Below are 24,081 nucleotides of genomic sequence, written 5' to 3'. Positions count from 1 at the left end.
TTGATGAATACAAATTCTTATTTTAATATATTAACATTTATTAATTTTTTATAGTTAGTTTTTTTCCTGATTAATAACTCTTTCCTTACTTTGTAGTCATGAACATATTCTACCTACAGTATTGTTTAATAATTGGAAGTCAGTATCAACAATAAAGCTATATAAAGGAAAAAACGTTCAATTTAGTTATTCAAATGCAATTAAGCAAGTGACTTTCTAAGCAGTGAACATGAACAGATGAATCTTTAGCTTCATAATCAATCATTTCAAGCAGTCATGTCAGTTTTTTAGGGTGAAGTGACAGTCTTGTTTTTTTTTTTTTTTTTGAGACAGGATTTCACTCTGTTGCCCAGGCTGGAATGCAGTGGTGAGATTTTGGCTCACTGCAACCTCTGCCTCCCGAGATCAAGGCATTCTCGTGTCTCAGCCTCCTGAGTAGCTGGGACTATAGGTGCATGCCACCACGCTGGGCTAATTTTTGTATTTTTTGATAGAGATGGGGTTTCACCATGCTGGCCAGGTTAGTCTTGAACTTCTGACCTCAAGTGATCTGCCCACCTTGGCCTCTCAAAGTTCTGGGATTACAGGTGTGAGCCACTGCGCCTGGCCTTTTTTCCCTTTCTTATCTGTCTGATTTTAGCAGTATCAGATTACCTGTCATGACAGGCTTTACACTTTCCTGCACACCACCAAAAAAGATAGCTTCTTACCTAATTCTGGAGGACACAACTTGCATATTGGATAGTGAGGAATTTCGAGATTGGAATTAAGAGACAAATAGAAAATGTAGATTGTGGTTCGTGACCTAAACTGCAGGCATACATACATATTGAGAAAATTGAGTAAGGTTTGAAAACAAAGCCTTACTCCTTTGTTTTCATCTGTTGTCATTTTTGGTAAATATTGAAATTAGGGCAATTGCCATTTGGTGTTTAGGGTTTCCGTCTTTCTTTATGAATGTAAAATATTTTTGAACACCAGACTGAAAGATTCCCCATCAATCTCCCCTGGCCCAATAAAGCTAGTGGTTTGCTTGCTTAAAATAGCATTTAGCGTTAGATAGAATTCAGGTTTGCTAGATGTAAATCAGTCAATGCAAGCATGTGTTGAGGCACCTAAAGGTGATTCAGAATATTTTTGGCAAATAAAAAAGATACTTAATGTGTATTATCTCCCAACAAGGATGTGGGGAGAGGTGGTGGTGGTGGTGTACAGTTTCTTTGAGAAAACATTTATTTGTGATTTACATGAGAACTCTCAGAAGCTAAAATTTGCTTTTTGAGTTCAGGGATTTTCGAGAATAGTTGGGTATAAATATCTGAGGATTCTTTACAGGAAGACCTTAAGATTTTTAAATGAAACAATTGAAACTACGCTGGTAGACCAGCACAAAAATCCTCATTTACTTAGATGGCTCCCCTGATTCCCATGGGTTTAGGCCAGGTGGAACCAAGCATCTTGAGGAATCAATTCAGCCTCTCCAGGACTTACTACCTCCCACTTGGGATAGTCCACTGTTTCTCTGGATCACTGCTGTTGGGTTGTCCCATTTGCTGTGATAGTGGCCCAGAGATTTGGGAGGTTCAGTTTATGTTTGCCATGGAGGGGTTCATCTGAATTTGTTTTTGTAAGAGACTTCTTATTTTCTGTAATCATTTGTTTTGAGAAGGCTAACATTGTTTGACCCCCGTACAGTTTGAGAAAGAAACAAGGAATCAGGGTGGACACTGAGGGCTCTAAGTTTTCTTCGTTTTCAGACTTGACTTTTCTGCAAGAGTCCTGAATGAAGTAGACCCTTGGGGGCTTCTTCACAGTGCATTTTAGAGATCCAAATCTGAGCTACACATCTCTTATCTTACAGCCACCTTTCTAACCACTTCCTAACTTGGCATGTCTTCAAATACCTACAGAATTAAAGCAGATCATTGTTTGTTTTTCCTTATTGTGATATGCAGATAGTGATACACATTAGAATGTACATTTAAAAATTTTTGGATTGCAGAAAGACTTCAGCAGTGGATCACTGAAGGAGACGAACCATAATAGAATGTTCACTGGGGGTTTTAAGAAGTAAAATAATGAAATCAAGTGCATTGATGCTTTAATGAATATTTTTTAGAAATCAGTGTTTTATTGTTACCTGGGGGATGAATTTTAAATGAACCCCTGAAGGGCTTCAACCAGCACTTTCTTCCACCTCACAAAGACCAGTAAAGGCCCCAAAGCAGCTTGGACCAGAGTGTTTGGGGAGTGGGAGTGAGGCAAACGTGTATTTGTGAGGATCTTCCTACATCCTCCCCTTACCCCTCTTTGAAGGAAGCTAGCTCTCTTGGAATATGTACTATTCCTTGGCATCACTTGGGAGGTTGTCATATTGATCTAATTTCAAATGTGACATTGAAGACATGCCACAGAAATGTCTGTCTAGTTCTGCCTCCAATTCAAAAGCCATCTCTGGAGTGGCCATTGGTGGTGGAAGATTTAGGTTCTAGCTGTCTAACATCTATTGCTATCTATAACTCCTCCTGTTCCCAAGAACCCCTAGACCACTGAGCTTGGTTCTGCCCTCTCATATGTGAACTATCTTCCTCTAATTTAAGGACTCTCATGTGTGTTTTACTGATGGTAAGGAGTTTGAGTCAAGAAATAGCACGGGAGTGGATGTATGGTGTCCATGTACACAAACGTGCTTTTAATGACTTTAATGTTCATCTATAAATTCATTAGCTTCTTGAAGGTTTAGTTTACTCTCTATATTTCTCATGCTACTTAGCTTGGTGCTTTGCATATTGAAGATAATGAATATTGTGGAATGGACCATGCTTGTATAAATCATGTAGTAGCATTTACAAGTGGAGTTAAATGCTTTGTTTCTGGAGTCAGATAGCTTGGGTAGATTCCTGGCTATGCCACTAGACAACTGTGTGACTTTGGGCAAGTCATTGAACCTCCTGTGTCTGGACTTCCTTATTCAGAAAATGGGAAAAATAATATCACCCACCTCATAGACTGCTGTGAGCCTTAACTGAGTTAGTATATGTAAAGCAGAACCACTGTTGACATGTGGTAACAACTTGGTAAGTGTTAGCTCTTGTTGAAATTATTATAATAGCACTTTCAAGTTTAGAGAGCTCTTCCTTACCATAGCTCATTTGATTCTCACAAGAATCCTGTAAAATGTGAAGGACATATATCTTTAGTCTTGTCATTGCCCTGTCTCTACCATCACACACCATCTATCATTCTGGAGGGAATTAAAAAATATATGCACATTAAATTATATTGTTATGAGGGAGAATCACAAAGTTATGAGAGCCTTGGCTTCTGGGATCACACTGGGAGACCACATTGACGTAATCCTTCCATGTCTTATGTTTCTGGCCAGATGGGGTGAATTGCACAGGAGGAAGCCCAAGTCCATGGGGACGGATAGACATGGCTCCCAATGGACGTGGATTGGTGGGAAGACAGGCTGGAAGGTTGCTTTCCTCCCTGAATTCAACTACTCTGAAGAATGATGAAAGCCAAGCTGGTCCTTAATAAGGACCTGGGGAATGGGGCAGAGAAAAGGCCAATATCTCTATACAGAAGTTTATGTTCCTGAGGCTTGTGTGTTACCAAGGTCTTCTTTCACTGTCTCTGCCATGTCCTCCCTTCTGTGCCTGATGCTTGACTTAGCACTTTGCGTCTAAAAGATGTTCAGTAAAGAAAAGCTGAATAAATGAACAAATACTCTTTTCTTTTGATTATTTGATTGCCAACTAGTAGGTATATGAACACCAAAATAAAAAGATTTGAAATTAGGAGTCACTTTAGTTATATTAAATATTCGACTAAAATTGGACTAATATTAGCTATCAGCATACTTAGCTTTTTAAAGTACAAAATTTCACCCAATTTAATACCACAAGAAGTACCTCTTCCAGTAATCCCAGTTCCCTTTATCCTACTTTACTTTTCTTTCTGTAGCACTTACTACTTTCTATCACAAAATATAATTTACTTATTTATTATGTGCATTATTGATTGTCTGATTGTCCACCACTGGAATTCTACTCCCTCAAGGACTGAGAGCTTTGCCTGCCTTGCTCAGTAATTTATCTCAGATTCCTAGAACAGTTCCTGGCATATATTAGCTCAATAAGTATTTTTAAAAAATAAATTTAACAAACATTTAATGCCTCCCTTTTATGTGCAAGGCAATGTGAGTGGTGTTGCATATAGGGATAAACAATGAGTGAAAGACCATTTCATTGAATATGTATAAATGCATATATATTCACTGATACAAAGGGCTGGTATATTTTTATATGTAAATATATGTATATTAAATAAAGTATTAAATATGTGCTACATATAACTTAGTATACATATGTACTACAGATAAACTTAAGTAAACGACTGTGCCCAACATGATCAGTTTTGACCTGATTGAAGAGTGTCTTTGCTTTCCTGAGTAACCCCTATCACCCTGTAGATGACATTCTCTGGGGTGTGCAGGTCAGCTCTGCAGGAACTCACCCAGCCGGCCATATGGCTCTCTCTCCTCCCTCTTCCTCATGCTCTAGAACGCAGCTCACAAACTAGATGTCTAAGGGTTGCATCTGGCACCCATATGTGTCTTGTTGGGCTTGCCGGGGGTTTGGAAATTCTTTAAGTCAATTGCCAACATTTAAAAATCTGGAGAATTATCATAAATATTCAAATTTCCTTCCACCTTCTCTTGCAAAGCCTCAGAGTATTTGTCAACATTGGGCTGGCTTTCTATGTGGCCTGGGCAGGCTGGGGCTGAGCAGCATCTGGCCCATCAGACCAGCAGATGAGGCATCTGCTCTCCTCCTTACAGGCATTGCCACTGGTAACCTCGCCCATTCACTTCCCTGCCCAGCACCTGAACAGGCTGAGCATACAGCCCCTGCTCCTTATTCATCTGCATCTCTGGTAGGAATTTGATACTGCTGTAAACTGCTAGGAAGAGGCTAGTAGATAATAATGTTCAATTAACACTGATTGGTAGCTACACACGCTTTTTCTTTCTTTCCTTTTTTTTACTTCTAGGATCCAGTTCATGAATAAGTAAATGGCTTCCTTCCAGTGGAGAGCTGACAGCTGGGATTGAAACAAGGTTTGTGATTCTTTCACTGCCCTTCAATACAGTGTGCTCATTAGTGAAACAATCTCAAAAACAGTGTTTTTTTTTTTTTTTTTGTGAGAAAAAAGTGACATTAGAGACTAATGGCTCAGCATGTCGCAAAACACCTTTCTGAGGATTTTTCTTCTGCCACTTGAACTTGTCCAAGCTTGTCTGTTAAGCAAATGTGCCTTTTTGCTTTTCAAATAATCCCCCCCGTACATGTCACTTTGGGCAAAATAGCACCATAGGCTTTCCCATTCTGTTATCACAAAGAGGGGTTATTATCTGATATTTGAAGGCAGCAAGATGTACCCCGAACACTTGTTCCGATCCAGATGAAAACATATCAAAGCCAACATCTAACCATTAGTGGATGAGAGGATACCACTTTTTTTTGCCCTTTCTTCTCTGAGAGAAGAAAACATGGTATTAATAAATCTCCTTTGGTTGTTTATTCTTTTCTTTTCCTTCCTGCTGTTCCTGCTGACAAGGATTAGAAGGCACAAATTTGTGTCAGGTGGTACTTAGCCATTTACAGGAAAGTTTGAGTGTAATCTGAAGTTTTCATTCCTTTTAAACAACATTGCTAAGCAATTAATTAAAATGTTGTCACTGATTGCCCTACCACAGTTTAACCCAGTGCTCAGTAAAGGGTAGGAGTTTTAAGTGAAAGAGAAAAACAAATGGCTCAAAACATTAGACAGCAAATAAAGAAATTTGGGTAAGCCATCCTAGGATTTGTTCCTGATGAAAGTGACCCAATTAGGGTCAAAGATGCCTGGTGATTTCAGCACCCAGGGGGAGTCTGACTTGGTGGGTGGGTTGTTAAAGTTGAAGTCTCCAGGAAATGCTCACGGACAGGTGCACAGAACAGCCAAGGGGTCAGGGCGTAGAGTGTAGTGGCCCAGAAAGAAGGGAGCCACAGGCAAGAGCTAGGCTGTGTGTTGGGTGTCAGCCAAGGAGCTTGAGAGAAACAGGGTTCCAGGCCTTGAATGGAGAGCAAAAGTACAAATCAGGAAAGTGAGGCAGCTGCCTAGTCCCATGGGTTGCACAAACTCAAAACGGGTGGGAAGGCTGTAGCTCCAGATAATCACAGGAGCCCAAGGCTCATCTTGGCCCTCAGAGAACCACAGTAGCAAGATCAGTTCCAGACTCTACCAGCTGGTGGGAGCTCTGTCTATTGTTATATTATCAGTCTTGACCACAGAGGGGTCAGGATAAGGCTGAGGCAAGACCAAGAAGCCAGGACCTTACAGGCATCAACACTGGCAAGGACACCTGAAAACACACATACATGCACACACACACACACACCACCCTCTGGAAGTATATACTCCAAAATATTAACAGTGGTTAATGATTTGGTGGTAGAATTATGAATGGGTTCTTTGCTGCTTTTCTAAAATTTTATTTTCATGTCCATGTCTGCTTAATTTTTTTTACCATGAAAATAAAATGACTATAAGAACTTCCATAATAAGAAAAAAGGTTATTAAATTATGCAAAATATATGATTCACTCTAATTGAATTTATACTTGGAGCAGGTTTAAAGGTTGTTAACATGAAAAAAAAAAAGAATGGTGAAAATTCTTTTCCCCACAAATAGGTCTTATTACAATCTAATCATGATTATACAATTACCCTCCAACCCTCTTTCTGTCCTTGCAGGTGGAGTAGGAATAGTAAAGGTAAAAGAAGAGAGAGCATAGAAAATATTTTTTGAGGATTTCTCTGGAGTGGCCTTGTAGGGAATAAACTGAAAACTGCCAAAATAAGAATTAGCGTTTGTATTTTAATTAGTAGCAAAATCTTATCAGTTAATGTTTTAGTCTTTGCTTCCAAGGAAATATATACTGCTATTCTCTTTATTCATATGTTCTTATTATTTAATTTATAGAATTGAATCTCTTGGTAACATCTTAGCAATATGATATCTAGCTCTCAGCAAATACCAGCCTATGCTTATTCACTGATTTTTAATCTGAAGGAAGTAGAGAGGTACAAAGCTATATTCGCTGGGGTCTCCAGCCTATCTCCTTCTATTCTTACTCTTCTTGTTTGAATTGTACTGTTCAATTATAGAAATGGTAATAACTGCTCATAATTGTGCCTTAATATGCAATTAATGTTTTTGAATGATATCAGCACAGCCCAGTACCTTGGGATAGGTTCATTTTCAAGGTTGCCTATTACAATTTATTTGTGTTATTCAGTTTATTTATCTAGGCTAGAGACTGGGTGATGGATGGATCACAGTTTTTTCAAAGGGTGAGAAATCTGTCTCGTACTCTGCACTAAGTGTAACTCTAGGTGAATTGTTCAGTCTCTTGACATTGACATTCTAATCTGTAAAATGGGGTTGGATTTAGTGATCTCTATAACCTGCTTTCTACAAAAAAAAAATTGGCTTTAACTTACCGGCTTTGAAATAATCTGGGGTTGGAAATGGGATGTCTTCATGAGTGGGGTAGTTCAACTTGTACGTGGTGATGAGAGGAAATATCAGAACCAAAAAAAGGTTTGACTAGTAGAGAGACATTAGATTTCAGCTGAAGATAATTCTCTTACTACTGTCACTACAGATGTGCTGCTGCCAGATCTCTTTCTTTGCTTTCTCCAAAAGGGAAATGCTGATAAGAAAAGCGGAAACAGGGAGGGGTTGCCTCAGCGATGGGATTCCATCCAAAGCATGGACATCCCTTCTAACTTCAGACCTACAGTTGATTAGTTTCTAGTCCTAGTATTTGTCCTTTCTCCTCTTTTCCAGACCTTGGGGACTGACTTATCCATATCATAGATTTGACAAAAGTATTATAACGATTCTGGCCACCTCTCAAGAAAACAGGAGGGAAACTCTTACTTTTAACTGGAAGGATACTTGTTAGAACTCAGATGTTACACCTGTTGGGTGAAGCTCATGTCTTCTGAACACCTCTTATTCTGCCACCACCACACAGTTCCTGGGGATGTGGCAGCTGACTTCAAGGGTCACCCAGAAGGGAGAGTTAGAGGTTCATGCTTGCTGTTGTGCTGGCATCCACACCCATAATCTCTGGTCAGTTTCTCTTTCTGGACCTGTTTAATTACTGTAGAACTAAAGGGCTGCCCCCAAAAAGGCAGAATCTTGAATCATCTAGTTTATTGACCATCCCTCATATGTGATAAAATTTCTCCCCCAGTCATAGCTGAGTGAGAAGGAAGTGACAAAATCAGTAAATGACTGGACTTCAGGTGTGAGTAAAAGTCTGGGATTGGCCCCTGACACTGAAATTCTGATAGATAATACAGACTTAATAAATTTAGGGTGGAGTGTGACCATTTGTCTTATTAAAAAGTTAGAGAATGTCAGGAAAAAAATAAGAAAGAAGAAAAAAAATGGGAGGTGAGTTTCCATAACAGGTTATCATGACCTTATGAACTATTCTGGGCCCCAGTTTTATCCCTTGATACCCTTTGGTTAGTTGTTATCCTCTGGGGAGAGTCAAATATGTGGCTAAGGGCTGGAGGGTTTGTAATCCTCCTTAAAATTCTACCTTTGAGGTGGTTTTTTTGTTTGTTTGTTTGAAGAATGCTGTACCATAGATTTTTGGATGCTACTTTAATGATCTCCATGGAAAGAGGTCAGATGATCATGACTGCAAAGAGTAACAGAGACACAGATTAGTGGTTTGTAGATGAAGAGGAGCTCTAGATCAAACCAAGTCCTGCCTGCAGGGGACCAGGTAATTATAACATTGATGATAGTGCTGGTATGATTCTGTCAAATGAAAGCATGATTCAAAATCATTTTTAGGTAAACTTGTGGGGGAGGGGAGAATAAGAGGTTCCTGGCTTAGTCGCCTCAGGCCCACTGATATGGTTTGGCTGTGTCCCCACCCAAATCTCATCTTGAATTGTAGTTCCCATAATTCCCTTATGTTGTGGGAGGGACCAGATAGGATATAATTGAATCATGGGGGCAGTTCCGCCATACTGTTCTCATGGTAGTGAATAAGTCTCACAAGACCTGATGGTATTATACGGGGAAACACCTTTTGCTAGGTTCTCATTCTCTTCTCTTGTCTGCTGCCATGTGAGACATGCCTTTCACCTTCCAACATGATTGTGAGGCTTCCCCAGCCATGTGGAACTGTGAGTCCATTACAATTCTTTCATTTGTAAATTGCACAGTTTTGGATACGTCACTATCAGCAGTGTGAAAACAGATTAATACACCCGCAGACCTCATGCCCCACTCAGGCCAGTGCCCATCTATGCCAGAAAACCTTTCCTAGATACTTGTTTCATTATCCCTGACACCATATGCTCCTACAGTTGATACAGGTCTTCTCATAACACCATGCTCTCTTGTGCCTGTACATCTTCACCCATGTTATTCCCTCTGTCTAGATGTTCTTTCACCCCCATTTTGTCTTTCTAGAAAGCTCTTATTTACCTTTCAAGGCTCAGCTCCAAATTTTATCTGCTTAGTCTTTCCTGACCTTCTTTTAACATCTGTGTTCCACATCAATAGGTTAAGGTTCTAACATATTGATAATGACTGGTCTCCTCTCAGGTTAACACATTTGCCTTTTTTTAGTCTAAACTAGAGTAAAGGTTGAAGGCAGATTCAGTAATAGTACCTTTTCATAGGAAGCCTGCAATCTAATTGTGGAAATAAAAACTGATACACTTAAAAATTACCATATTGTGCACTAATTACAATATGATACATTGTAAATTTATAAGAGCTGCAGCAATTCTAAAAGGACTGTTATAATCTGAGAAGAAATATTATGAACAGCATTAAACCAGTAATATTTGACAACTTAGATAAAATAGAAACATTTCTTCAAAATGCAATTTATCAAACTAACATGAGAAGAAATGGAAAATATAAATAGTTCTATAAAATAAATTGAATTTGCTACCAAAAACCTCACAAAGAATCTATACATCCAGATAGTTTCACCGGCAAAATCTATTAACAACTTAAGAAATAAATATTGCCAACTTTTCACAAATTCTTTTGGAAAATAGAGCTGAAAGGAATACTTTCTATATTATTCTATGAGGCCAATATTACCCTGATAATGTAGGCAGACAAAAACGTTGCACACAAAGAAAATTATAGTCAAATGTCTTCCCTGCACACAGACATAGAAATCCTTCACAAAATAATAGGAAATAGGATTCAGCAGTATGTTTGTTGTTGTGTGTGTGTATGTTTGTGTGTGCGTCTGTGTGTATGACTATATCATGATCAGGTGTTTGTTTTCAAGGAATAAAAGGGTTTGTTTAAAATTTTAAAGTCAATCAACATATTTCACCATTAAGAAAAGGAGAAAAATCATATATTCATTTCAATAGGTGCAGACAAAACACTTCACAATATTCAACATCCATTTATGATTAAAAGCTTTCAGGAAGTTAAAGATAGAAAGTTTCTTAATCTCATAAAGAGGACTCACTAAAAATCAACAGCTTATATTTAGTTGTGAAATTGAACGCTTTCCTTTTAAGATTGGAAACAAGAGTGTTTGTTCTTACCATTCCATTTGTACTTGAGGCACTAGTCAGTGCAAAAAGACAAGAAAAAGTCACAAAGATCAGATAGGGAGAAGTTATTTTTCTTCTATTTATATTCACAGGAGAAATCATTGTTTACTTAGAAAATCCTAAAGAATCTACAGAAGAACCACTGGAACTGAGAAGTGAATTTAGGAAGGACTCAGTATACAAGATCAATATTAAAATATTATTTCTATATGTTAGTCACAAACAATTAAAAAACAAAACAAGAAAACATTTTTATCCATAAAGCACGCAAAACATAACATTCTCAAGAATAATTTAAACAAAATGTATACAAGACCTCAACATGGAAAACTACATTGTTGAAAGAAATTAAAGAAGACTTAATAAGAGATATAGAACATTTATGGATTGAAAATTCACTATTATTGAGATATTAATTCTCCACAAATTTAAATATAGATTGAATCCAATTTCAACCAAAATGTTGGTTCTACATTTTTAAAGTGTAGACATTAAAAAAAACTGATTCCAAATTTATATGGGAAATAAGAGCTCTAGAATAGCCAAAACAATCTTGTGAAAGAACAATGTTAGAGGCTTCATTGTACCTAATTTCAAGAGACAGTCAGCTCATATCTGTGGGTTTTGCATCTGTAGGTTCAACCAACACAGAAAACATTTGAAAAAAAACAATAAAAATAACAATACCACAATAAAGATAATGCAAATTTAAAAACAATACAGTATATCAACTATTTACATAGCATTTACATTGTATTAAGTATTATAAGTAATCTAGAGATGATTTAAAGTATATGAGAAATATATGAGAGGATGTGTGTAGGTTATACGCAAATACTATGTTATTTTATGTAAAAGACTTGAGCATCTGCAGATTTTGGTATCTACAGGGTGTCCTGGAATTCCTCCCCTGCAGATCAAGGAATGACTACACTATTAGGCTGTATTGCTTAAGACATCTTGAAATTGGTATAAACATAGACAGAGAGCTAGAACAGAATAGAGAGTGCAAAAGTAGACCTATATATACATGGTAAACTGATTTTTTCCAAAGGGATCAAGGCTATTTAAAGGGAAAAGAAAAGTCTTTTCAACAAATGGTACTAGACTGTTTAATTTTATGAAAAAAAGGGTATTAACACTACCTCATGCATACTCAAAAATTAATTTGAGATAAATTATAGATCTAAAGAAAAAAGTTAAAATTTAAAAGTTTCTAAAACACATAAGAGAATATCTTTGCAAATTTGGAGTAAAGATTTCTTAAATAGTATAGAAAAAGCACTAATTATAAAAGAAATTAAAAAATCCACGTCATAAATATTAACTTTTTAATCTAAAGATGCCATTAAAAAATAAAAAGGCAGGCTGGGCACAGTGGCTCATGCCTGTAATCCCAGCACTTTGGGAGGCTGAGGCTGGTGGATCACTTGAGGCCAGGAGTTTGAGACCAGCCTGGCCAACACAGTGAAACCCTGGCTCTTCTAAAAATACAAAAATTAGCTGGGCATGGTGGCACATGCCTGTAATCCCAACTACTTGGGAGGCTGAGGTGGAAGGATTACCTAAGCCCAGGAGGTGGAGGTTGCGGTGAGCAGAGATCGTGCCACTGCACACCAGCCTGGGCGACAGAGACTCCATCTCAAAAAATAGAAATAAATAAAAATAAAAAGAAAATCCATAGATTTGGAAAGTATATTTTCAATACATATATTTGAAATTTGTAAATATAAAAACTCCTACAAATCAATAACAAAAAGTCAACCCATTCAAAAATGAACAAAGCTTGAACCAACATTTCAATGCAAATAACCATTATGCAGAAGGATAGGTGCTCAACATTGTCTTGGGGGAAGTGAATTTTACCCACAAAAGGATACCATAGAAAATATTCCACACCAACTAGGATAATCGAAATTGAAAAGACTGACTGCACTAAATGTTGGCCAGGGTATGAAACATTATGGAATATCATACATTCCTGATAAGAGTATAAAATGGTATGACCACTTCAGAAAACTGCTATTTTTAAAATAAACATATGCCTATGCTATGACCCAACAATACCACTCTTAGGTATTTAACCAGGAGAAATGAAAACATATGTTCACAAAATATTGGAAACAAATGCCCAAACATAGGTAGGTAGTTAAATAAATATGGTACTGATGAGCTACCCCAAAACATTGGGCATTTGAGAAACAGCAGAAGTAGGAAGGTCATTTTTCCTTTTCCCCCCTTCTCCCTGAAGCAGGGTATAAATCCTAAGATGGTTACTTTCTGACTTCCCACCCTTCTCTTCTGAAGCTGGTCATAAGACTCTCACTTGAGAGGTGCCCTTCTTATACCTGGAGAAAAGGGACACAGAGAGGAATCTTAACAAACAGGCCTTTCTAAGTTCCCCCCAGTTTATTATCATTAGATCATACCCCTTTTGCCCAGTCATACTTCTCCATGGCTATCTACTTTTCCATCAAACCTAAGTGTAAAAATACAAAAGTTTACCTATTTCTTTGAGTCTTCATTTCCTTATGAAGTTTCCTGTATTATCTAAAATATATTAAATACATGGGCATGCTTTTCTCTTGTTAATCTGCCTTTTGTTATGGGGCCTCAACCATGAACCTACTAATGGATGAGGAAAGAATCTTTCCTTCCCTGCAGTACACATACATGATTGAATGCTGTGCAGCTTTAAAAACAAAAAGCAAAGTTCTCTATCAAATGGCATAGCGTGATCCTTCCAAAATGTTCCATTTTTTAAAAAGTGCAAAATATATATAGTATGCTACTTGTGGTTAAAAAAAAAAGAATTGAAACACGTGTTTACTTTTCCAAAACGGGGCCCAGGAAATATAAACCAGAAACTAATGAAATTGCTGAACAGCAAGAGGTTCGGTATAAGGGAATGGAGCAGAAGGGTTACTGGAGGGAGAGAAACTTCTGAGTGCTCTACTTGCTTAGAAACAGTAACGCTTCTGCTTTGCAGATGAACTAACCTAGAGCCCAGGTATTGGTTTCTAAATACCATTCCTTACTAAAAGGAACTTAGGCTATTTGGAGAAATGACTGAGTCCATGGCTGGTGCAGGGAGTATACGAGCTGAATCCAGAACATCTTGTGGTACTTGAAAGTAAGAAAGTGCTCAGAATAAAAGGATGGGGTCATGTCCAAAGGACAGAGGAGCTAGCTTGAGCAAAATCTGGGACAATGTGAGCATCAGAAAATTGTAACTCATTAAATAAAGTAAGAATCCATGAGTCTACACTGCTAACAAATAGATAAGTAAAATAGGGAAGAAGATAAAACTCTTTGTGAGAGTAGAATGCCATCTAGTAAAGTAAAAGAATAGTCGTACATTCATCCCCAAATTGCACTGGTGTTCAAGGATTATAATTGGGTTGATATGAGTCTGCACTTTCTCCTGGGGACCAGGCACACCCTCAGGCCCCCTCTCAGCACCTCTTCTGCTCCAAGCACCAAACATGGACAGGGATTTTACACTCGCCAACCCAGCCCAGGTGGTTCTTATTTAGGCTAAATGAGCACCTTGGACTACTTTGGTAGTCAAAGTTGATTACACCTTGGAATCATCTGTAGAGTTGCGGGCCTAACAGTGCCTGGGCTTCACCCTCAGAGATCCTGATTTAATTGGTTTGGAGTGGGTGCAGGTGCCAGCATTTTAAAAAACCTTTCCAGATGATTCTCTTGTACAGCCAGGTAGAAAACTACAGACATAAAAAAGAGTAGAGATTCTGAATTTAAAGAAAAGCCGAAGGATTTATTGATATTCTAGATCTTGCCTTGCTACATAAAATTATCAAAATCCTTATCCTATTTGGGTGCTTAGTCCCAACCAGCTTCCTATTTGATCACACCTGCTTCAGAAAGGAAGATGGAGGTTGAACTTCACACTGGTGAGTCACACATGATTTTGTTTTAGGGCAAACTTAATCCTTTTAGGATGAGTGCTCCTTTAAGATGATATTCCCTCCCAGTCCTTTCAGTGAGGTCAGTAACTGGGATTTCCACAAAGCAACCCCCTAGGTCACTGGTCATCCTTGCTTTTGTTGGCAATGGCAGGACCACTTTGAAATAACAGGTGTGTGAGTGAGGGTTGGAAGGGGGAAGGAGCACAAGAGACAGAAGTGATTAGGTGACATTGTCACCCTGCCATTTGTCTGCATGTCAGCTTGGCTTTTATATTCTTATTTCCAGGTCAAAATGTTCTCTTTACTTTTTTACCTGGAGCACTGAAGGCAAAAAACATCAGAGGGTTTTTTAATGGAGCAACTTTGATGATGTAATTTTTACAATTCACTGGTCAATGAGAACTCACTTCAGCTATTAGCGAATGATATTCGGCTGGGACAAACACAGACAAGCACTAAATTATGTTGTAAGTAATGAAAAAACGATTTTATGGATTTTGAAACCTAGTGTCTCTTCAACCCACTCACAATCAAATAAAGCTCTAATGTTAATCTTTGTGAACTGTCACCACGACACTTGCTACAAACTGCCATCAAGGTTGATTAGGTTGCTAGTGGAAAAAAGGTAGATAATGTAATTGGCAAAAAGTGAGGCTGTTTTATCATCTGTCTGGTCAATAGCTGAAGTCTTGTTTACTACCAATAGCTATCAGTTAACTTCTTTCTAAATTCTGATCTTCATTATATATCTTCAGTCTTCACAACTGTTGGAGAAAGGTCTGGGTGAGTGAGCAGAGGTGGAAGGGATTGCCATCTCAAATTGCTTAGGTCTATTTAGAATCTAAAATATGGCCCATTGTTTAAAAAGAGCCACAGTGTGGAGGATCTTCCTTGTATTTTGGAAGTGACTTTTTCAGTCTGCAGACTATCTTGTTAGCTTATATACCTATTTCCAATTTGCATACATCCTATTTCTTCTCTCCCTCTGGGGAAATAGTCTGGTTCTGCTTCTTTATTTTCTATTTTTCCTAGTTTTTCTATTTTTCAGGTTTCCCCATACTGATTTGGGCTTCATGGCTTCTGTAGTCTCCTGAAGCTCTTGAAGAATGTACTCTAACATTTAGAACAAATTCTGGTTTTAGTGCTTCTTGCGACTTTATATGCATGTCTCATCTTTCTAACACAACTTTAAGCTTTTTTGAACTTTAACCCACTTTAGGATAGAAATACATACTTCTGAATGTTTCTCAGCATCTAGCACAGCATTGAGCATATTCTAGGTAAAGACTTTAGTTAACGGCCAATTAATGTTGGGCTACAGAGATTTTTGCATAACAAATTTAGCATGGTGCTTCCTGTTGGGATCCTGGTTAGTACAAAATGATATATCATAATATAGGTAGGTGTATAAAGGGATGTAGTCATTTTTAAAGTGCTACGACCTTTTCTTTTGTGGAGCTAAATATCTTTTTGTTAAAGTGGGGAATCACTTCCTAATTTATCATTTATGGAGCATCTATAATTTTTGAGGTCTTTTATTTAATATGAAATTTCTCCATAGAACTAAGGAAACAAAAAATAGCAAAACCATGGAGAAGGATAACATTTTACAGATGGTGTTATTTTTTCTGAACACAGGTCTGGATGTGTCTGGGTTTGGCGGTACAGTTTATGTGTTGTTCAGTTCTCAGTTTTGTTCCCACACTTCAACCCCAACTCAGGACTCATCTCTCTGCTCTCCTCGGCTTCCTGCTTCTCCACCCCAGGATAAGTTGTCATTTACACTCTGAGTGAATTGTGTGGATATTAGGCACTATGGCCTCCTTTGGTCTGAATGAGTCATTACAGTTTCCATTCTCAGAGAATTAAAGTCCTATGTGGTCTAGTGACTCTGTTCCATGACCTTATATGACATTGTTCTGCATGACTCTTTAAAAGATTCATCTTTCTCTGGAATTTCTTTCCTGAGTCTTTCCCAATTCATTTGAAGTAATTCTGGTCTGTAATGCTGAGTAACCATGTCTGTTTAAGTATAACCTTTGAAATAGGAGATAAAGAAGAATGGGTACTGCATATAATTCAGCAAGTCATGAAGACTGAGGGTTGTAAATTGTACCAGGGGTCATAAGTATTAGATGACTACCACAACTTGCTTGCAAAACAGCTGGAATCAGTATAATGTCTCTGATCTGCAGCCAAATCAGACATTGAGGTGATCTCAAGCAGAACCATGCACCAGTATTAATGTTGTACATAACTTCTTGGTAGTTACATACAGGGCTGCTGATTTAGCATTATTTGTCCTTTGCAGAAATCTTCTTACTAATCCATATAATTGATGAAGATCAAAAAATAAACTCATGACAGAGTAGATATTCTGCCATGACAACTGAGACTGACAGAGCAAACAGCCAATGAGACTAATGCTTACCTTCAAATAGGGGAGATGGAAAGGGTAGCGGAGAGATTTAGACATTGGATCTACCACCCTGAACATTTGCAATAGAATCCTGTGATATTTTCAAACACTGAAATGGCATGAGACAGGGATACTGTGGTAGTGTTTGCTAGTGAGGAGTATCTAACATGTGTTCTGTCTCTCTACCGCCATCAGAAAGCAGTCTAAAGTCTCATAAGAGGGCAAATTCCTGGGGACAGGGCAGCCCATTCCCATCTTTGGACTGCTCTAGCTATTGGCAATTTTTTCTTTATATTTGGCATTTATATTTATCGTATTCAAGCTTTTCTTTTGCATGTCTGCTTGGAACTTTTGCCCAGTTCAAGAAATGTTGAGGATATTTTGCTCTGTATTTTATGTAACTATATCTAAATTTAGCCAGTATAATCCCAAAAGTAATGGCAAAATGAATTGTTGGGTAAGATTTGACAACTTGAGAACACAGAGGGATTATGTGTTTTATTAATGATCATAAATAATATATTTAACTATGTAACAAAATTCACTTGTTTATTTCCCACTTCAATTTACAGATTTTTTTTACACATTTGTATCACAGGGAACAAAAGTAAATGATAAAGTATTAATAGAAAACCAGGACCAAGGGGAAGAAAATACAACTATGCTCCTCATATAAAATGACATAATTGCTGGGTGATATGGTTTGGCTGTGTCCCCACCCAAATCTCATCCCGTAATTCCCACATGTTACGGGTGGGACCCAGTGTGAGATAATTGAATCATGGGGGCAGTTTCCCCCCATACTGTTATGGTAGTGAATAAGTCTCATAAGATGTGATGGTTTTTGTAAGGGGTTTCCTTTTTCGATTGGCTCTCTGATTCTCTCTCACCTGCCACCATGTAAGATATGCCTTTTGCCTTCCACCATGATTGTGAGGCCTCCCCAGCCACGTGGCACTGTAAGTCCATTAAACCTCTTTTTCTTTATAAATTACCCAATCCCAGGTTGTCTTTACCAGCAGTGTGAGAACAGACTAATACACTGGGGTAGGGCTTCAAGTTTCACTCTTGGTGAAAAAGGTGAACATAACCAAGGAGAGAGCAAAACAATTCTTGAGCAGAAGCAAGCTTCATTTAGCACTGACATGAAGAGATTCACTCAAGGACCCCTATACAGTGAATGATGATTCATGTCATTAATGATGTCCTCAACAAGTTTTACAGTAAACAAGAAAATATTTTTTATGGTTTTTCAAAGCAATATTTGGTAAAAAGCTAGCACATTAATGTTAGCACTTGGTGAAGTCAATTCTGAAAGGAGCTAGACCTCACCAAGAGCTTCATTATACAATCTTTTAGAGGCATTGCTGGACTCAAAGACAGCATTCATAGACTCTCAAATTACTTTAACTTTTAAAAAACATTTTGGAAATAATGCATGTATACATATGCACAGATAAATTACAAGATATTGAAGTGTATAAAATTAGAAGTAAAGATCTCTTCCTTACTACTTCCTGTTAAGTTAGTCCTACTCCCCAGAAGTAGTCCCATTGTCTTTTACTTCTTCTGGAATTGACATTATAATTTGAAGTTCCCAATTTATCAACTTTAGACCACATGCATTAACCTAGTGATTTATAAGATGAGGGATTAAAATAGATTTAAACAATTCTATTTTTCTTTCTTGATTTCCTAAATGTGTTGGTTATATTATTATTTTCAGTTTTTTCTGGTAGTTGAAGGACTGTGTTTTGATTTATAGATTCACAGCATCTATTAACTCCCACAGAAATGAAAGTTTTAGTGTACTTACACTTCTCACTTCCCTTGACCTGATTTTATTTACTGTAGTGTTTTCACATTGCCAGTATTTATATTACTGTTATATTCTTTCCTTCCTTCCTTCTTTCCTCTCTGTTTCTTCCCTTCTTTTTCTCCCCCAACCACTCTTCTATATAGTTCCTACAGCATCTTTCTTAAACACTTTTTGGACATAGGTTAGATCACCTGGACTGTTTTCTATGTTTTTAAACTTATCTTCATATTTCCCATTTCTTTAAATTTTTTCTGTTTTGGGAGACTGCCTTTATTTCTCTTTCTGCTCACTGACTTCAGATTTATAGATTTTATTATGCAGCTTTTTCACTGCCCTTGTGCAAATATATTTTTATTTTTATTTTTGAGACAGAGTCTTGCTTTGTTGCCCAGGCTGGAGTGCAGCAGTGCAAACTCAGCTCACTGCAACCTCCACCTCTCAGATTCAAGCAATTCTCCTGCCTCAGGCTCCCAAGTAGCTAGGATTACAGGCGAGCACCACCATGCCTGGCTAATTTTTGTATTTATTTATTTATTTTTCAGTAGGGATGGGATTTTACCATGTTGGCCGGGCTGGTCTTGAACTCCTGACCTCAGGTGACCCACATGCTTTGGCCAACCAAAGTGCTGGGATTACAGGCGTGAGCCACCATGCCTGGCCTCAAATATATTTTTAATTAGATAAATATCTTGTTTTCTGATTGCCCTTTTTTAATACCAGTTATAAAAATGATATTCCTCAAATGTCTCTGAAGATACCAATTGAGATTTAAAAAAAAAAAAAACCTCTTCTGTCCTGTTGTTTACTCCATAGCTAGTTATTTTATCTTAGACACTCTCTTTCATGATGCTAATTTTTCTTACTTTTTCTGGTAACCCTTTGTGGTCCACTTATTTTTGGTGTAGGTAGCTGGCAGGCATTTCCTCTGAAATTCAGTTAATGAAGGCTTTTAATAGTACAATTATTATTGATTTTGTCTGGTTATAAATAAATGCAGACCTATTGCATAACATATACAAAATGCAGAAAAAATAAAAAGTTTAACGTGCATCACCTAGAGATAACCACTGTTAACACTTTTGGTTATTTTCTGGCACACACACACATGCAAGCAAACACATACATACACAGGGCCCATCTCTCACTATTTCAAGATAAGTAGCATATACTGGAAAATAGAAAGTCTCTGCTGACATGAAGATTATGGTTTGGTAATAGAAAAGATAGAACTAAAATAGTCACATAGATTAGGCATCATTACAAATTGCTGTAAGTGCCATGAAGGAAAAGACATTGTCCCATGATTTCATATACAAGTAAGAAAAGAACAGAGAGCTGAACTGGGGAGACAGGAGCCTTCTCCAGGGAATTGAGATTATGTCCTGAATAAGTCTTAACTAGATGAAGAGAGGGAGATCACTTTAGACAAAAGAAACATATAAAAAGGCCCTGTAGCAGGAAAAAGAAAAAAAAAACTTCAAAGGAAGAGAAAGAAGCTAGAGTGCTACAGTGTGAGAATGAAGGAAAGAAGCAGGTAGAGGAGGCTGGAAAGGTAGTTAGAAATGAGTCTGTGTAGGGTTGGCAGATTGTGTTTAGGATTTTTGTCTTTATCTTAAAAGCAATGGCAGGACTTTAAGCATACGGATTGGTAAACTTAGATTTGAGTTTTGAAAAGGTCACTCTGACTGCAATGAGGATAGCTATCAGAGGAGTAGAGTGAGTGTTAGGACACAAGCTAGGAAATTATTACAGTCACCCAGATGAGAAGTGATTGCGTAAATGGTGTAGTGACATGGGAAGTGGGGAGAAGTAGTTAGAGGGAAATGCCCACAAGTTGCTGAGATTTCCAACTACAGCAACTAGATGGATGCAGTTGCTACATACCACCATGGAATGCTATCAGGAGACCAACTTTGTGAGAGTTTTGAGTTCTGTCTTGAACATGGATGGATTTCAAGAATTTTTGAGACAGTCAGGTAAAGATGTCAAGCTGACAGTTGATTATTTATGTTTAAATATTAAAAATGGGTCTGAGCTAAATGGCTGATTTACATTGGAAAACCATAGGCCTAGAGGTGAACTAAAGCTATGGCATGGGGGAGATCTTAACGTATGGAGCATTCTTTGAAAAGATGGCACTGGTTTATAATGCATCAATAGCATAAGTGTACCTGTTTTTCCACACTCGTAACAATAGAGTTGGTCCTTGAACAATGCAGAGATTAGGGGTGCTGACCCACATGCGGTTGAAAATCCACCTGTAACTTTTGACTCCCCCAAAATTTTACTAATAGACTACTGTTGACCGGAAGCCTTACTGATAACATAATCAATTAACACAAATTTTGTATATTATATGTACTATATACTATATTCTTACAGTAAGGTAAGCCAGAGTAAAGAAAATGTTATTAAGAAAATCATAAGTAGAAATTTAGTAACAATTCATTAAGAAGTAGATCATCATAAAGGCCTTCATCCTCATCATCTTCATGGTGAGTAGGCTGAGGAAGAGGAGGGGTTGGTCCTGCCATTTTAGGGGTGGCAGAGGCAGAAGAAAATTCACATATAAGTGCAACTGCACAGTTTAAACCCATGTTGTTCAAGGGTCAAGTGTACTTTGTATTGTTAAGTTTTTGAATCTTTTCCAAATTGACAGATTAAAAAATGGTAGATCCCTGTTACTTTGGTCTGAATTTCTAAGGGAAATTGAGCATCTCTTTTTGTGTTTAGTAGCCATTAATTTTCTTTTTTTCTGCGACTCTCCATGTAATAAGAAATTACATTTTTCTACAGAGAAAGGCCATAGATTCATCAGTTCTCAAACCGACCCTTAGATGGTTCAGAACCACTGATTTGGAGTTGCTCTAAACAAAGGAAATTTAATCTTTCACATTTCAGCCCTTCAAACATTTACTGGCCTGCCATCATGGCATCCTTCAGCCGCCTGTTCCACAGGTACTGGGATGAAGGGTATGGCAGATTAAGAAAGGGAGGAAATTTCCACAGGAAATTTTTCCATTTCCTCCCTGTCTTAGTTCACTAAACCTTGAGATGTCTGTGTTCTCAAGTTGAGCCTCTAACTGTGGCTGTGATTTCACTGCCTTGACTTTGGGATCACTAGTGCAGACTGGGACAGATCTATCATATTCCACATTCCCCCTTTCTCCTTTTTTATGTATACAGTCTTCCTGCTTCTAACACTTTTCTTCTCTCAAAACAAGGAAGAGCTTGTTTACGCTGTGACAGACACTCATTCCCTTCAGTCTGTTAATTTCTAGATATTGGGTTTGCCGAATATTTCTTTCTAATCACAGGAAACAGCAGCAGCATATGTGTCAGGTGGGGAGTGGGGAAATGAGGTGCCCATTCCTACAATCAGCAGCATTCAGGGCTGGCTCTTTTTGCTGTCAATGAGCTGTGCTTTAGGCCATGAAAAGGTTTCCTGAGGCTGTCACTAGGGGGAGTGTGAGACAAATTTTTCACTTAGAAAATGCCAGAAAGAGGGTTGGAATGGCAGGGCATAGAAAACACTGAAAACTTAGACAGGAATTTCTATGCTGGGGCATAGAAAGCACTGGAAACTTAGACAGTGGGGCTGTGTCCTGCCAAGGGCTATGCTTCCAGCAGGTCCAGACCCACACTCAGTCCTGTATACTGTATAGTCTTGTATACTGTATAGTCCTGCATACTGAGTGGGGGTCTGGTCGTGCTGGAAGCACTGCCCTTGGTGGAGGATTCACCAGCAGCCAGAGACTCAAGACTGGGCAGTCCGAAGAGGCCAAGGAGGAACAGGGAGGACTGACATTCCCTGCCCCTCTAGGGACAGTGAGGGCTGTAGGGCTTGTAGAATTCTTGCATACACTATCCAGGTAAGTGTATGCCACTTGGATCTTGCTTTGATTCAAGCATGCAGTGTCTGCTATAGCATATCTTTTTGGATGTGCCATATGGTAACAAATGAAGGAAGTTACCCCAAAGCATGAGCTCAGGCAGCATGATATGAAAGGGTAAAAAAACATTTCGTGAGTCCTGCTTGGTACAAACCATGATTCTAAAGCCAATTCAGGGCAGATAAAAAGGAGAGAAAAAAGGAAAGCTATAATCCTTGGACTTGCGCTTGTTTGGAAGTTCGTAGTATTTCCATTTCCTCCCTTTCTTTATTTCAATATTGCCTTCTTTATCCTATATCGTTCACGTTTGTTTCTCTCTATGTCTGTATTTATAAATAATTTTGTGTCTGTTTCTCAGTCAAAAAGAGACTTTTCTCAGTCTGACATTGTTCCTTCAGCTCACCCTAAGCCCTGCCCTATTGCTGTCCCTTTCCACAACCAGACTTCCTGAAAGTGGTCTCATGGCCATCACTTCCTAATCAGTCCAGTCCTCAACCCACTCTGCCTTGGCTCTGCTTACATCACTCCTAGAAACACTTTGGGCAAAGATCGTAAAAGATGGCATCCACCAGAAAGGATCCCTGCACCCCTATCTCCTAGCCACTCAGTTTCTCTCCACACAGACAATGATGGTGAGGATTTTGTGTGTGTGTGTTATCCCATAAATGTTATATACATATCCAATAAAATATATTAATATGTCTTCCCCTTTTACATAAAGATACCATGCTGTACACATTGTTTTGTACTTTAAAAATATGTGTTGTATCTTGGTGACCTTTCCATTTATGGAAGTTCTTTTTTGTTTTTTAAGTGCAAGTGTATCATATTGTGCTGACAATGTAGCCAACCTGCTTTTAGTGGGTATTTAATGTTTCCGGTAGTTTGCTACTAGAAACAATGCTGAAATGAATAAAGTTGTACATATGTCAGTCTACGTGAGTGTGAACATAACTGCAAGACAGAGCTCGAGAACTGGGACTGCTAGGTGAAAGGTATGTGTGTTTTTAATTTTAATATATATTACCAAATTGATATTACTCCTGCCAGAAATGTGTGAAAATGCCTGTTTCTTCACCCCTCTCAAACTTTTTTCTTTTTGCCAATCTGATAGGTGGAAAACAGTATCTCTAAGTTTAACCGAGCATCTTATGTGCTTAGACTAAAAGCCATTTAATGTTGATTATTTTGAAAATACGAATCAGATCATATAAGAATTTCTTGATAGTTCTGATAGGTCTTTACCCTTGGACCCAGCTCAAATTCCCAAGGTGGTCTTTCCTCTACCCTCCAGCCTCCTTTGTCACCCCACCTCTTTCCCACGCTCAGCATTCCAGGCTCACTG

General features: G+C 38.1%; 1 long non-coding RNA gene across 1 annotated transcript in view; it reads left to right on the top strand.

The window, feature by feature from the left end:
- The first annotated feature begins 4,817 nt into the window (after window positions 1-4,817).
- LOC115935006 (uncharacterized) overlaps window positions 4,818-24,081 on the top strand; it is a 214,332-nt gene continuing 195,068 nt past the window's right edge. Inside the window, exons 1-2 of the long non-coding RNA XR_010134115.1 lie at window positions 4,818-4,941; window positions 5,059-5,125. This is a non-coding gene — a long non-coding RNA (uncharacterized lncRNA). The remainder of the gene's footprint in view (window positions 4,942-5,058; window positions 5,126-24,081) is intronic.

Source organism: Gorilla gorilla, chromosome 5, assembly GCF_029281585.2.
Source record: "Gorilla gorilla gorilla isolate KB3781 chromosome 5, NHGRI_mGorGor1-v2.1_pri, whole genome shotgun sequence".
In the NCBI taxonomy this organism is placed as follows: Eukaryota; Metazoa; Chordata; class Mammalia; order Primates; family Hominidae; genus Gorilla; species Gorilla gorilla.
The sequence above is the reverse complement of the archived record's forward strand: the minus strand, read 5'-3'. Positions and strand labels throughout refer to the sequence as shown.